Source organism: Scyliorhinus torazame, chromosome 22, assembly GCF_047496885.1.
Source record: "Scyliorhinus torazame isolate Kashiwa2021f chromosome 22, sScyTor2.1, whole genome shotgun sequence".
NCBI classification, from domain to species: domain Eukaryota; kingdom Metazoa; phylum Chordata; class Chondrichthyes; order Carcharhiniformes; family Scyliorhinidae; genus Scyliorhinus; species Scyliorhinus torazame.
The window spans coordinates 46,110,299-46,125,674 of NC_092728.1; positions in this window are offsets into that span (position 1 = coordinate 46,110,299).

The window sequence follows — 15,376 nt, forward strand, 5'->3', positions numbered from 1 at the left end:
CCCTCCTTACCCTCGGAACTTTCCCTGCCCACACGAAGCTCGTGATGCTCCTGTCTATTTTTTTAAAGAAGGCCTTAGTGATCAGTATAGGGAGACACTGGAACACAAATAGGAACCTCGGGAGGACCATCATCTTAATTGCCTGCACTCTGCCCCCCAGTGACAGCGGCTGCATGTCCCACCTCTTGAAGTCCTCTTCCATTTGTTCCACCAGTCGTGTCAGATTAAGTCTGTGCAAGGTTCCCCAGCTCCTGGCTATCTGAATCCCCAGGTATCGAAAGTTTCTTTCCACTCTCCTTAGCGGTAGGCCATCTATCCCTCTACTCTGGTCCCCAGGGTGTATCACAAAAAGTTCACTCTTTCCCATGTTGAGCCTATATCCCGAGAAATCTCCAAACTCCCTCAATATCTGCATGACCTCTGTCATCCCCCCCACTGGGTCCGTCACATACAGCAGTAGGTCATCCGCGTAGAGTGACACTCGGTGTTCCTCTCCCCCTCTAATCACCCCTCTCCATTTTCTGGAGTCTCTCAGCGCCATGGCCACTGGTTCAATTGCCAACGCGAACAGTAATGGAGATAGCGGGCATCCCTGTCTTGTTCCCCTATATAGTCGGAAATACTCCGATCTTTGCCGGCCCGTGATCACACTTGCCGTTGGGGCCCCATAGAGGAGTTTGACCCAGCTAACAAATCCGTCCCCGAACCCGAACCTCCTCAGCACCTCCCATAGATACTCCCACTCCACCCTATCAAATGCCTTTTCTGCATCCATTGCCGCCACTATCTCTGCCTTCCCCTCTGCTGGGGGCATCATTATCACCCCTAATAGTTGACATTTAGTTGTCTCCCCTTTACGAATCCTGTCTGGTCTTCGTGCACCACCCCCGGGACACAGTCCTCTATCCTCGTTGCCAGCACCTTTGCTAGCAATTTGGCGTCCACATTTAGTCGTGAAATAGGCCTATAGGACCCGCACTGCAGCGGATCTTTATCCCGCTTCAAAATTAGCGATATCGTCGCCTCCGACATTGTTGGGGGTAGAGTCCCCCCTTCCCTGGCCTCGTTAAAAGTCCTCACCAACAGCGGGGCCAGCAAGTCCACATATTTTCTATAAAATTCCACCGGGAACCCATCCGGTCCCGGGGCCTTCCCTGCCTGCATGTTCCCCAGCCCCTTGGTAACCTCGTCCACCCCAATTGGTGCCCCCAGGCCTTCCACCTCCTGCTCTTCCACCCTCGGGAACCTTAATTAGTCCAAAAACTGTCACATCTCCTCTTTTCCCTCCGGGGGTTGGGACCTATAAAGTCTTTCGTAAAAGGTCTTAAACACCTCGTTTATCTTCCCTGCTCTCCGCACCGTAGCTCCCTTTTCATCTCTAATTCCCCCTATCTCCCTCGCCGCTGTCCTCTTTCGCAGCTGATGGGCCAACAGGCGACTAGCCTTTTCCCCATATTCATATCTCATCCCCTGTGCCTTCCTCCACTGCACCTCCGCCCTCCTAGTGGTCAGAAGGTCGAACTCCGTCTGGAGTCGTCGTCTCTCCCTATATAGTCCCTCCTCCGGGGCCTCCGCATATTCTTTATCCACCCTTAAAATCTCCCCCAGTAATCTTTCCCTTTCCTTGGCCTCTATTTTCCCTTTGTGGGCCCTGATGGAGATCAGCTCTCCTCTGACCACCGCCTTTAGTGCTTCCCATACTACTCCCACTCGGACCTCCCCGTCGTCATTGGCCTCCAGGTATCTCTCGATACATCCCCGCACCCTTCCACAGACTCCCTCATCCGCAAACAATCCCACATCTAATCGCCAGAGTGCACGCTGCTCCCTCTCCTCTCCTAGTTCCAGGTCCACCCAATGTGGGGCATGATCTGAGACAGCTATGGCTGAGTACTCAGTTACTTCCACCCTCGAGATCAACGACCTTCCCAAAACAAAAAAATCTATCCGGGAGTACACCTTGTGAACATGGGAGAAGAAGGAGAACTCTTTGGCCATCGGCCTAACAAATCGCCACGGATCCACTCCCCCCATTTGGTCCATAAACCCCTTGAGCACCTTGGCCGCTGCCGGCCTTCTTCCGGTCCTAGATCTAGATCTATCTAACCCTGGGTCCAGCACGGTGTTGAAGTCTCCCCCCATTATCAAGTTTCCTACCTCCAGGTCCGGAATACGTCCCAGCATCCGCTTTGTGAATCCCACGTCATCCCAATTCGGGGCATATACGTTAACCAACACGACCTCCGTTCCCTCCAATCTGCCACTCACCATCACATATCTGCCTCCACTATCTGCTACAATGCTCCTAGCTTCGAATGATACCCGTTTCCCCACCAGTATGGCCACCCCTCTATTCTTTGCATCCAGCCCTGAATGGAACACCTGTCCCACCCAACCTTTCCTTAACCTAATTTGGTCCGCTACCTTCAGGTGCGTCTCCTGAAGCATAGCCACGTCTGCCCTCAGTCCTTTCAAGTGCGCGAACACTCGGGCCCTTTTAATCGGTCCATTTAGGCCTCTCACGTTCCACGTGATCAGCCGCACTGGGGGGCTACCTGCCCCCTTCCCCTGTCGACTAGCCATCACCCTCTCTAGGCCAGTCCCACGTCCCGGTTCCGCGCTCCCACCCGTTCCCCAGGTGGCGCATTCCAGCCCCGACCACCCTTTCTTTAACCAGTTCCTCTCTGATTTCTGCAGCAGCAACCCAGTTATCCCCCCCCCCCCCGCTAGATCCCCATCTAGCGTGATTGCTCCCCCCATATTACTTCCGAAAGTCAGCTGACTTCAACTGACCCCGGCTTCTCCCGCTCACCCCTTGACCCCCCGTGTGGGGAAACTCCCATCTACCTTGCGCCTATCTTCCCGCCATCACCTTTCTGGCGGGGGAACAAGGACAGTAGGCCCCATGTTCTCTGTAGTTGTCCCGCCCCTTGTGACGCAGCTCCCTCTACCGCCCCACTCCCATTCCTCGTCCCCCGCCTATGTCTCTTCTTTCCCCCCACCAACGCCCACATTTCTTAGTGTGTCCCCCCTTCCCAATTTACATCCCAATATACATCGACAGTGTCCTTTCCCCTCTGAGATCAGTCCCTCAGTTCCGATCCAGTTTCTCGTCTTTAATAAAGGTCCATGCTTCTTCCGCCGTTTCGAAGTAGTGATGTCTCTCCTGGTACGTGACCCATAGTCGCGCCGGCTGCAGCATCCCGAACTTCACCTTCTTGTGTAGCACCTCCTTGGCTCGATTAAAACGCGCCCTCCTTCTCACCACCTCTGCACTCCAATCCTGGTACACCCGTACCACCGCATTCTCCGATCTACTACTCCGTACCTTTTTGGCCCATCTCAGAACCACTTCTCTATCATTAAAGCGGTGAAATCGCACGATTGTCGCCCTAGGTGGTTCTCCCGCCTTTGGTCTCCTCGCCGGGACCCGATGAGCCCCTTCCACTTCCAAGGGGCCCGAAGGGGCCTCAGCTCCCATCAGCGAGCTTAGCGTCGTGCTCACGTAAGCCCCGCAGTCCACTCCTTCCACTCCCTCAGGGAGACCCAGGATCCGAAGGTTCTTCCTTCGTGCTCTATTTTCTAGGGCCTCAATCCTTTCAATGCACTTTTTGTGGAGCGCCTCGTGCGTCTGTGTTTTGACCGCCAGGCCCAGGATCTCGTCTTCATTATCCGTCACCTTCACGCCACCACGCGGAGCTCCGTCTCCTGGGTCTTTTGTGCCTCCTTAAGCCCCTCAATTGCCTGTAGCATCGGGGTCAGCACCTCCTTCTTAAGTAGCTCCACACACCGTCTTAAAAATTCGTCTTGATCGGGCCCCCATGTCGCCTGGGCTTTCTCCGCCGCCATCTTGCTTCTTTTTTCCCTCCTGTCCCTATCGTCGAGGATTCTTCGCGATGTAGCCACCGCCGCCTATATTTTTCTCTTGCGTTGGGGGGGACTCCCTGTTAACTCACACCACACCGGGTTTCGTCCTGAAAAAATTTCCCGTTGGGGCTCTTAAAAGAGCCCGAAGGTCCGTTTGAGCTGGAGCCGCCGAAATGTGCGGCTTAACTGGTCATCGCCGCAACCGGAAGTCTTGCTCTGTATTTTCAATCCCCACTGAGCTCTCTCTCCCAACGTCTTTACTGTGGTCGGATTCTAATGGTGAGAATTTCACACACGAGCGGTAACCAAACTGGACTCAGTGTGTGCAGTTTGTCAATCACATCACATCATAATCCCAACACAGGAGGGCAGGAGGCAATAATCTCAGTGAATGTCAGTGTCAGCCGGGCCAAATCTCAGTCTGCATAGCCTTCAATTCACTGTGGCTCATGTTAGCAGGTAACATGAATGTGTCGGTGTCCTACCTTGTATATCAACCTCTCTCCTAATGCTCTTATTTTAAATCAGTTATTAACTTTGCTACAATACCTACAATATAAGTATGTTCAGCACATTGGATAGACTGGGATTGTTTTCCTTGGAGCAGAGGAGACTGAGGGGGGACATGATTGAAATGCATAGAATTATGAGGGGTATAGATAGAGCAGACAGGAAGAAACTTTTCCCCTAGGTGGAGGGATCAGTGACCCAGGGCATAGATTTAAGGTAAGGGGCAGGAGATTTAGAGGGGATGTGAGGAAAATCTTTTTATCTGGAGGGTAGTGGGAGTGTGGAACTCACTGCCTGAAAGGGTGGTGGAGACAGAGAACCGCATAACATTGTAGAAGTATTTTGATGTGCACTTGTGATCCCAAGGCATACAGGCTATGGGCCAAGTGCTGGAAAATGGGATTAGAATCGTTAGGCGGTTGCTTTTGACAGGCACAAACATGATGGGCCGAAGGGCCTTTTCTGTGTTTAGGACTCGATGACTCTGGGTAGGATTCTTCCGCCCCGCCCTCTGCAAGAACGCCACACGTTTGAGGATTCTGGGTCTGTACTCGTTGGAGGTTAGAAGGATGAGCGGAGATCTTATTGAAACGTACAAGATACTGCGAGGCCTGGATAGAGTGGACGTGGAGAGGATGTTTCCACTTGTAGGAAAAACTAGGCCCAGAGGACACCATCTCAGATTCAAGGGACGATCCTTTAAAACTCGATGAGGAGGAATTTCTTCAGCCAGAGGATGGTGAACCTGTGGAACTCTGCCGCAGAAGGCTGTGGAGGCCAAATCACTGAGTGCCTTTAAGACAGATAGATAGATTCTTGATTAATAAGGGGATCAGGGATTATGGGGAGAAGTCAGGAGAATGGGGATGAGATAGTATCAGCCATGATTGAATAGCGGAGCAGACTCGATGGGCCAAGTGGCCTAATTCTGCTCCTATGTCTTATGGTCTTATAGAAGTCCATTGACGTCGGGCGGGATTCTCCGGTCGCCGGGGGGAGGCGGACGGAGAATCTCTCCCTCTATTTCTAACGGCAATAGATCTCTGAATGTGTAAATTTTCTTTGGCCTGGACTTTCACTTCCAAGTCAAGTGTGCAGACCAGGAAATCACCAGGATTGCTGCACCCAGCTTGGGAGGGAAATGCCATGGATGGCTGGAACTTTATTTAAGGGGGCAGGTACAGGAGGGAGTCAGACCTGCCAGCCCCAATCGCAGATCGGAGTCAACCACATGAGTTGCCGAGTGCAGAGGTAGGTTGTTCGAAAAGTTTGTCTCGATTCTCCGAGACTTTGCCCTCGTTATTTTCTGAAACATTGGGCCCCTCAGCCCTCACCACTCATACCCCCTTCCCCCCCCCCCCCCCCCCCCCACCCCCATCCACTCCCCATGCCTATCCATGGCAACTCATGAGAACAGCTTGACAGTTCTACACAACTTATCTGCCCTTCAAGAGCATTTTTGTCTATTCTAATAAATTGTAACTTACACACTGCGGAATAAGGCCCTTGACCCAGTAAAAATGGGGTCTGTTTGGACTCAACACTAGGAATCATTTCCCACCTGTTATAACCTGCCTACTGACGATTGGCTGGGGACTAATGATTATCCCACAATCCTATGGGAGTATGAACTTCCCCAATGAGGGGGGCGGAGAAGCTCCTACTATAAATACGCAGGCCAGTCCAGGAACCAGGGGGGAAGGAGAAGGTAGCAAGGGAAGTTACTGCTACTGCTATGTATATATTGTTATAGTAAATAAACTTTATTATTTTGTATCCTTAAAACTCGTGCTGGATTCTTCGGGGCCCTTACAAAACAGGCGACGAAGGTAAAAGTGAATAGCTGTCTACACTGCTGAAGCCACCTCCCTGGATTTTTGTTGGATACAGGTTGGAAGTTGTTTTCTATTATACCATGCCTCTGTACGGACGTTTGGATGTTTTCGATGCTGCGCTGGAAAGCTGGAACCAGTACACGCAACGGATGCGTTACTATTTCCGGGCAAACAATATCACTGAAAACGAGCGCCAGGTGGTCATATTGCTCACCGCCTGTGGCCCGCATACGTTTGGGGTGATTAGGAGCCTTACGTACCCAGCTGCGCCGGACACCAAAACGTTTGACGAACTTGTGAATATAGTGGGGCAACACTTTAACCCAACCCCGTCCACGATAGTCCAGCGTTACCGGTTTAATACCGCTGAGAGGACCCCTGGAGAATCCCTTGCCGATTTTTTTTATCCAGGCTACGCGGGATTGCGGAATACTGTGACTATGGTGAGACCTTGTCAGAAATGTTACGTGACCGTTTGGTTTGCGGTATTAACAATGCGGCCACCCAGAGAAAGTTGTTAGTGGAGCCAACATTGACTTTTCAACAGGCAATACAAATAGTCTTGTCCCGAGAGAGCGCAGAGCGAGGAGTACAGGAGCTACAGGGAATGGAAGTGCATGCCTTGGGGCGAAACCCTTTCCGCCCAAAAACGTCCCCCCGCACTCCTACGGTACCTTGGGCGAGGCAACGACCAGACCGACGCCAGCGGCCATCGGACATTCCTCCCCGAAGGGAGCCTTCTCCAGAGCCAATGGATGAGGAGCCATGTCCGTGTCAGACTTGTAGGCGCCGACCCCGTCGCGGACGGTGGTCCTGGGGACGCCAGAGGCGCCGTCGTTCCGACCGAAACTGGGACCAGCCCAGAGGCCGTACCTTCCATGTGGATGAACCTGCGGCGACCACTCCTGAGGACGTGGAGACGGAGGACGACTGCCTGCAGCTGCATTGTGTGGCAGCTCCCCGTGTGGCCCCCATTAAGGTGACAGTACGGGTCAATGGCCACCCGCTGGAGATGGAGTTGGATACTGGCGCAGCGGTCTCCGTGATCGCCCAGAGGACATTCGACCGCATCAAGCAGGGTATACAGACCCTTACACTAACTGACTCACAGGCCAGGTTGGCCACCTACACGGGGGAACCACTGGACATTGCAGGAACTACAATGACCCCTGTTGTCTATGGACGCCAGGAGGGGCGTTTCCCACTTATCGTAGTGCGTGGCCATGGGCCCAGCCTGTTTGGTCGGGACTGGTTGCGCCATTTGCGGTTGCAATGGCAGCACATCCTCCAAACAGTTTCTGGAGGGTTGACTGAGGTACTAGGACGATACCCAGAGGTATTCCAGCCTGGTCTGGGGAAAATAAAAGGGGCCGTAGCCCGTATCCAAGTTGAACCAGGAGCCACACCGCACTATTTCCGGGCGCGCCCAGTGCCTTACGCTTTGCTCGAGAAGGTAGAAGGGGAGCTCACTCGTTTGGAGAGTTTGGGTATTATCAGGCCTGTCCGTTTTGCTGACTGGGCAGCACCAATTGTGCCAGTAATGAAGCCAGATGCCACAGTTCGCTTGTGTGGCGACTATAAACTTACAGTGAATACAGTTTCCCGACTCGACCAATACCCAATGCCTCGCATAGAGGATCTCTCCGCGAAACTTGCAGGCGGACTCTCATTCACAAAATTAGATATGAGTCACGCCTACCTGCAGTTGGAGCTGGACCCTGCCTCCCGACCATATGTAACAATTAACACACACCGGGGCCTGTATGAATATACACGGTTGCCCTTTGGAGTATCCTCTGCCTGCGCAATTTTTCAACGTGTTATGGAGGGCATTTTGAGAGGTTTACCACGTGTGGCTGTCTACCTAGATGACGTGTTGATTACAGGGACGTCGGAGCAAGAGCATTTGGAAAATCTGGAGGCTGTCCTTAAACGCCTTTCGGAGGCTGGAGTCCGTTTACGTCACACAAAGTGCGTATTTCAGGCAAAAGAAGTAGTCTACCTAGGTTATCGGGTGGACCGCGAGGGTCTGCACCCCGTCGCAGAGAAGGTGCGTGTAATTCAACAGGCCCCCATCCCGACTGACACTTCGCATCTTCGTTCTTTTCTCGGTCTCGTAAACTATTACGGGAAGTTCCTCCCCAATCTGGCAACTACGCTGGCCCCCTTACACCTGCTGCTAAAGAAAAATCACACCTGGGTTTGGGGTCAGCCGCAAGAAACTGCTTTCCGGCGGGTAAAGCAACAATTGTCGTCGTCTGGGTTACTAACCCACTATGATCCGGGAAAGCCTTTGCTCGTCACATGTGATGCATCCCCGTATGGTATTGGGGCTGTCCTGTCCCACAAGATGGAGAACGGGGCCGAGCGACCGATAGCTTTCGCCTCCCGCACATTGACTGCAGCGGAGAAGAAGTACGCGCAGATCGAGAAGGAGGGCCTGGCAGTGGTTTTCGCGGTGAAACGCTTCCACCAGTATGTGTACGGCCGCTATTTCACTATCGTGACTGATCATAAGCCCTTGCTGGGACTCTTCAGAGAGGATAAGCCGATACCGCCCATTGCTTCTGCACGGATCCAGCGCTGGGCTTTGTTGCTTGCTGCATATGAGTATTCTCTGGAGCACAAACCAGGTACGCAGATAGCAAATGCCGACGCACTGAGCCGATTGCCTTTATCGACCGGCCCCATGTCGACCCCCACGACCGGTGAGGTGGTCGCAACCCTAAATTTTATGGACACCTTGCCTGTCACGGCATCACAGATCCGTGAGTGGACCCAGACGGAGCCAGTCCTGTCAAAGGTTCGGCACATAGTCCTGTATGGTGGGCAGCATAGACAGCTCCCAGGCGAGTTACGGGCATTTTCCTCCAAGCTGTCAGAGTTCAGCGTGGAAGACGGCATCCTCTTGTGGAGGACGCGTGTGGTTGTCCCGGAAAAAGGCCAGGAGCTGATATTATCAGACTTGCACAATGGGCATCCGGGCGTGACCAAGATGAAAATGTTGGCCCGGAGTTATGTCTGGTGGCCAGGCCTCGACACCGACATTGAGAAGGTGGCCCAAAACTGCTCCATTTGCCAGGAGCATCAGAAGCTTCCGCCGGCCGCGCCCCTACATCACTGGGAATGGCCAGGGCGGCCTTGGGCACGCTTACATGCGGATTTCGCAGGCCCTTTTCAGGGATCCATGTTCCTTCTACTAATTGACGCCCAGTCCAAATGGCTGGAGGTGCATAAGATGCAGGGGACAACGTCCTGCGCAACAATTGAAAAAATGCGTTTATCATTTAGCACGCATGGCCTCCCCGAGGTGCTGGTCACGGATAATGGCACTCCATTCGCGAGTGAGGAGTTTGCTAGGTTTACAAAGATGAACGGCATCCGCCATATCCGCACTGACCCTTACCACCCGGCTTCAAATGGGTTGGCCGAGCGTGCAGTGCAAACATTCAAAAGAGGCCAAAGAAGCAGTCTTCCGGATCAATGGACACGAGACTGGCTCGGTTTTTGTTTACGTACAGGACCACCCCCCATACAGTGACTGGGGTAGCTCCCGCAGAACTCCTAATGGGCCGGAGACTTCGCACCCGCCTTAGTATGGTCTTCCCGGACATTGGCGCAAAAGTACGCCGCACACAAGAACGGCAGGGACCGGGATTGTCTCAGCATCGTCCGATTCGGCAGTTTGCGCCCGGTGACCCAGTATTCGTGCGGAATTTTGCTGGTGGTGCCCAATGGGTTCCTGGGGTAATCTTTCGCCAAACGGGCCCTATATCGTACCAAGTGCAAGCCCAGGGTCGTCTCCAGCGAAAACATGTAGACCACGTCCGGTCCAGAAAATCATCCCCGCAAAAGATTCCCCGCCCCCGGAGCTCAGTTCAACAGCGGCAAAGACCAGAAACAAGGGAAGGTAGTCCTCCAAATCTTCCACTGGTGCCTCACTCAAAGCCTGCGCAGGTCATGACGGGACCGAATGGGGACAGAGACGCTGACATGACGGAGGCAGCAGACTCTGACTCCGAGATGGAGACACAGGATGAATCAGAGGGGGAATCCTCGGGTCCACAGGCCGTGGATGTACAACCGCGCCGTTCATCACGGAAGCGCCGGTCTCCGTCTCGTTATACGCCGCCTGATCCAGCGCCGCGTGCAAATGGCGTCCGGCCTGCGGCCAAACGAGTTCGACGCCTCCCTTCGCCAGGGCCTACGGTGGATTCCTTGGACTTTGGGGGGGAGGGATGTTATAACCTGCCTACTGACGATTGGCTGGGGACTAATGATTATCCCACAATCCTATGGGAGTATGAACTTCCCCAATGAGGGGGGCGGAGAAGCTCCTACTATAAATAAGCTGGCCAGTCCAGGAACCAGGGGGGAAGGAGAAGGTAGCAAGGGAAGTTACTGCTACTGCTATGTATATATTGTTATAGTAAATAAACTTTATTATTTTGTATCCTTAAAACTCGTGCTGGATTCTAAGGGGCCCTTACAAAACCACCCCTGACTACTGACCCATCCCAGCAAAAATATTTTTTGCCAGATATAGGAGAAAGGTCTGTTAGTGATATCATGGTTGTGTTGTAATTCACCGACTGACCAGTAGGAGTCTCATTAGTATATAAGTGAATGTCAGAGTCAGGTGACCCCTCAGACTGGCTGGAGGAAGCTGAAGAGAGAGGTTGCTTGTACTTGATCTTACTGTTATTCATCTGTTGTTTTGAATATAGTTTACCCACAGTTAATGTTAATAAATTGTTTATAGCTTTTGCTACAAGTGTTCTTGTAATATAAATCCGGCCATCCAACAAGAACATGACAGGTCCGTCTGCCTTTTTAGATACATGGACTTTCCACAACCCCATGAGAGTCGAGTTCTTAGGCACTGGCAAACTATTTCAGTTTTTGTGAGATCACATGTGTGTTAGCTTTGTGTTCGATAGTCTAACTGTGCATGTGTCCCAGTCTGTATTTTTTTTGTTCATTCAAGGGTTGGGAACATTGCTGATAAGGCCAACATTTGTTGCCTATCCGGAATCACCCTTGAAAAGGTGGTTCAGCACCGCCTCCTTTGTCCGTCTCGGTGGTAGAGGTTTTGCATAGTGCTGTTGAAGGAAATTTGGCAAATTGTTGCATTGCATCTTGTAGGTGTTTTTTGGTCTTTCCTGCTAATGTTGTGTGCCATTCGAGGAGGGAGTAGTGAATGGTGAAATTGCTGCATTAAGTGGGCTGGAGCTTCTTGAGTGTTGTTGAAGCTGCACTCATCTAGGAAAATCACACTACTGACTTGTGTTTTGTATGTAGTGGAGAGGTTTGTGGAGTCAGGAGGTGAGTCCAGGTTGCAAAATTCCCAGCATCTGACCTGCTGTTGCAGTGATTGTATTTATATGGATGGTCCAGTTTAAGTTTCTCATTAATGATACCCCTAGGATGATGACGATGAGGGATTCAGTGATGGTAATGCCAGTGAACGTTAAGAATAGACGGTTAGATTCACTCTCGATGGAGATGCTTATTGCTGGCACTTGTGTGGCACAAATGTTACTTACCACTTATCAGCCCAAGACTGAATGTTGTTCAAGTCTTGCTACTTGGACGGCTTCACTTTCTGAGGAATTGTGAGTCGTACCGAACATTAAATCATGAGCAAACAGCCCACTTCTGACGTCATGATGCAGGGAAGGCCATTGTCAAAGCAGTCGAAGGTGGTTGGGCCGAGGACGATACCTGGAAGAACTCCTGCTTTGATGTCCTGGGACTGAGATGTTTGATCTCCAACAACCGCAACCTTCTTCCTTTGTGCTAGGTGTGCCTCCAACCCTCGCAGAGTTTACCCTGATTCCCATTGATTGCAGTTTTTCCTGGGTCCTTTAGGCCACATTGAATTGAATTCTGCCTTGATGTCGAGGGCAGTCATTCTCACATCACCTTTTAAATTTAGCTTTTTTGTCGGTGTTTGGACCAATGGTGTTAACAAGCTCTGGCAGAACCCAAAATGAACATCCGTGATCAGGTTATTGCTGAGTAAGTGCCTCTTCGTAGCACTGTCAATGGCACCTTCCATGACAGCGCAGATAGCTGAGAGTAGACATAGGATGGCAATTGGACATGGTGGATATTTCCTGCTTTTTGTGGACAGGACTTACCTGGGCAAGTTTTCACATTATCAGACAGATGCCAACATTGTTGCTGCTGGAATAGTTTGCCCAGGGAGCAGCTAGTTCTCAAGCACAAGTTTACAGTACCACAGCTGGGATGTTATTAGGGCCCATAGCTTTTGCCTTCAAACATTTCTTGACATTACATGGAGCGAATTGAATTGGTTGAAGACTGACTTCAGTGATGCTGAGGATTTCAGGAGGCAGCCAAAATGGATCATCCACTTGGCTCTTCTGAATAAAGTTATGTAAGAAATTGGGTCGTTAATAAGTGGCATTTTCTGTATTTTATCATGTTTTCTAAGCAGCAATTAAGCTCTCTTCCTCCAAACAGTCTTAGTTTAAGCTTCCCTGTTGGCATTTTAAAGTTGATGGGTGGCACCGTGTGCACCCCCTGATCTATGCAATTGTTTAGATAGGGCCAGGAAATGACCGTCAGCACAATGTCAACTAAAAAGCTGACCTTGAACAGGCTGAGTGGAGAGTGACAAGCACCCCCACAGCCTTGTATCCCATTGGTCAGAAAGGTTTGAGTAGATGACTGACACTGGGTAAGACAGCAGCCCCCAGAAAAAGGGTATATAAACAGGTACTGAAGCACAGGGGTGGGGTTGTGTACTGTAATGGGTCATGAACGGCTGATGTGCTGATGAGGTGGCAGTGCTCATTGGCCAACGGCCTTCCTCAGATGGAAGATGTACCAGAGGAGAAGGAAGATCGAGAGATCGAGCGAAGAATTCCCTAACACTGGGCGAGAGAGTAGAATGCTGTCATCATAAGCTGCTATGGGTCATATACATTTTCAGTCTAATTAGTTAATATATCATATCTAAACTGTTGTTTCGCAATAAATTTAATAAAGCATTGTAGTGTCACCAGGGGCTGTGTGCTGGAAGGATGGTACTTTTCTCATCAGATTCTCCAGTTTCTTGACAGAGTTTCCCCCTAACAGGAAGTCAACCCGGAAGTCACATGGCAGACGGATGGAAAACCCCTCTCAGGGATCAATGCAATGAGCATCAGCTATGTAGCCTTACCAGACTATATGAGCAGAGTACCGAGTCCTGCTAGGGTGGAGCCAATTTGGTGAAAGGAAGGAAGGTGCCTTGAAGAGGGAAGAATTTGCTGTGTGTGCGTACTGTGTGTTTGTTGCTGACCTTGGTCTCTATGAAAACCCTGATTTGGATTGAACTTTGACCTGTGAGAGAACCCGTACTATTAATCTGACTGTTGCTGTTATATACTGTGTTGAGTTTTACCTGGGAAACGGATTAGCCATCCAGGTTTAAATAGGGATATACTCGGTGTAAAGTTAAGCTCAAAGAAGAGCTAGGTGTTTATTTCCTTTCTTTTCTGTTTTGCTGAATATCTGAAGACCTTAAAATAAATGTTCAGTTTTTGGTATTTTAACAACTGTGTGAGCTATTGAACTGAGTGAACCCTGCCTATCACGATCCCCAGCCCCTTGCGACATGACACCATTTTAAACTTACTTCTGACTAGGTGACTGGCCTATTCAGGTATCTGTAGCTGCTGAACCCAGGAAATCTTACGGGCAGGATTCTCCGTTTCTGAGCCTAAGTGTTGACGCCCGCGCAGAATTCGTGGACTTTCATGACTGGCGCCACACCTGAACCGATTCAGTGACTGTAGAGGGGCTAGCACCGCACCACGTGGAACACAATCAATTCCAATGATAAACGGTGTGGGATTCGCCCGGTCCGTGATTGACACTTGGGAGACTGACAAACTGCAGCTGCCTATACACACTTCACTCCCCACACACACCACCCCAGCCAACAAGGTGGCACTGGTTGTGCTGGAGCTCCGCCATGCAGCTGATGGGTCGGCTGGGGCCAGAGGGTACCTCAGGGGGGTGCCCTAGGGGGGGGACCTATACAACCTGTGGCTCTAAATTCACAATGGGCAGTCAGCTGGTGTGCAGCTGCATGGCAGCCTTGCCGGCTGCGTCAATGGTGTTCCGTGCCCGTCCACCCCGATCCCACAGCCCTCCTTCTGGCCACCCCCAGCTACAACCCCCGGCCCTTACAGAAGCTCTCCAACCAGCGGCACAACTGTCAGCAAACTATGCCGATGTTTGACACTTTCCTTCTCCCTCTCCCTCCCTCAGCAGCCACAACGCCGGTTTCACGATTTTTAAAAGCAAAAGTGAACGGCGCTGTCGGGAACTCGAACCATCGGAGACGGAGCATCGCAGAGGCCCTGAAGAATACCCATTCGGGCCCGCTAATGACATGCAAACGGTGTTTACTGTATGTGCGTTCCGGACCGCATTGATGCCACTGTCAAGGTGACGGAGAATTGTGATTTGTCATCACATCGGCGCCCGGTGTCATTTTAGCGTTGGAACCTTTTCTCCACCCAATCGCGTTTCGCGGATTCGGCGTCAGTCAAGGGAAGATCCAGTCCAGGGTGTTTCTCTCTGAAGCTTTCTCCATTTGACGTCATACTGCGTGACTGAGGAACAGGAATAGGCCATTCAGCCCTTTGATCCTATTCCATTGATCGCTTGGATCATGGCTGACCTGCATTGACTTCCGGGTGCGGCTATGCCGAGGTAGGTCGCACGTTCGGCAGCTCCCGCCGCAAACGGACTTTTGGGCTCTCCAGAGGGGCCCCAACGGCAATTGTTCGATGGCTTCCAGTGTGGGAAGGTGACAGCAAGGTCCCCCCGACATTATATGGATTGGACCAGGAGTGGAGCGATTTAAAAAAAAGTGATCTTGGGGCAGCGAAAAGTACGAGGGAGGAAAAGCAAGATGGCGGCGGTTGGAGAGCAAGCAGCGTGGGCGTAGTGGTCGCAGGAGCAGCAGGAGTTTCTTAAACGCTGCTTTGAGGAGCTGAAGACAGAAATTCTGGCGCCAATGAAGGCGGCGATTGAGAAGCTTGTGGAGACCCAGAAGGCCCAAGGGGCGGCGATCCGGGAGGTGCGGCAAAAAGCCTCGGAGAACGAGGATGAGATCTTGGACCTGGCGGTGAAGGTGGAGG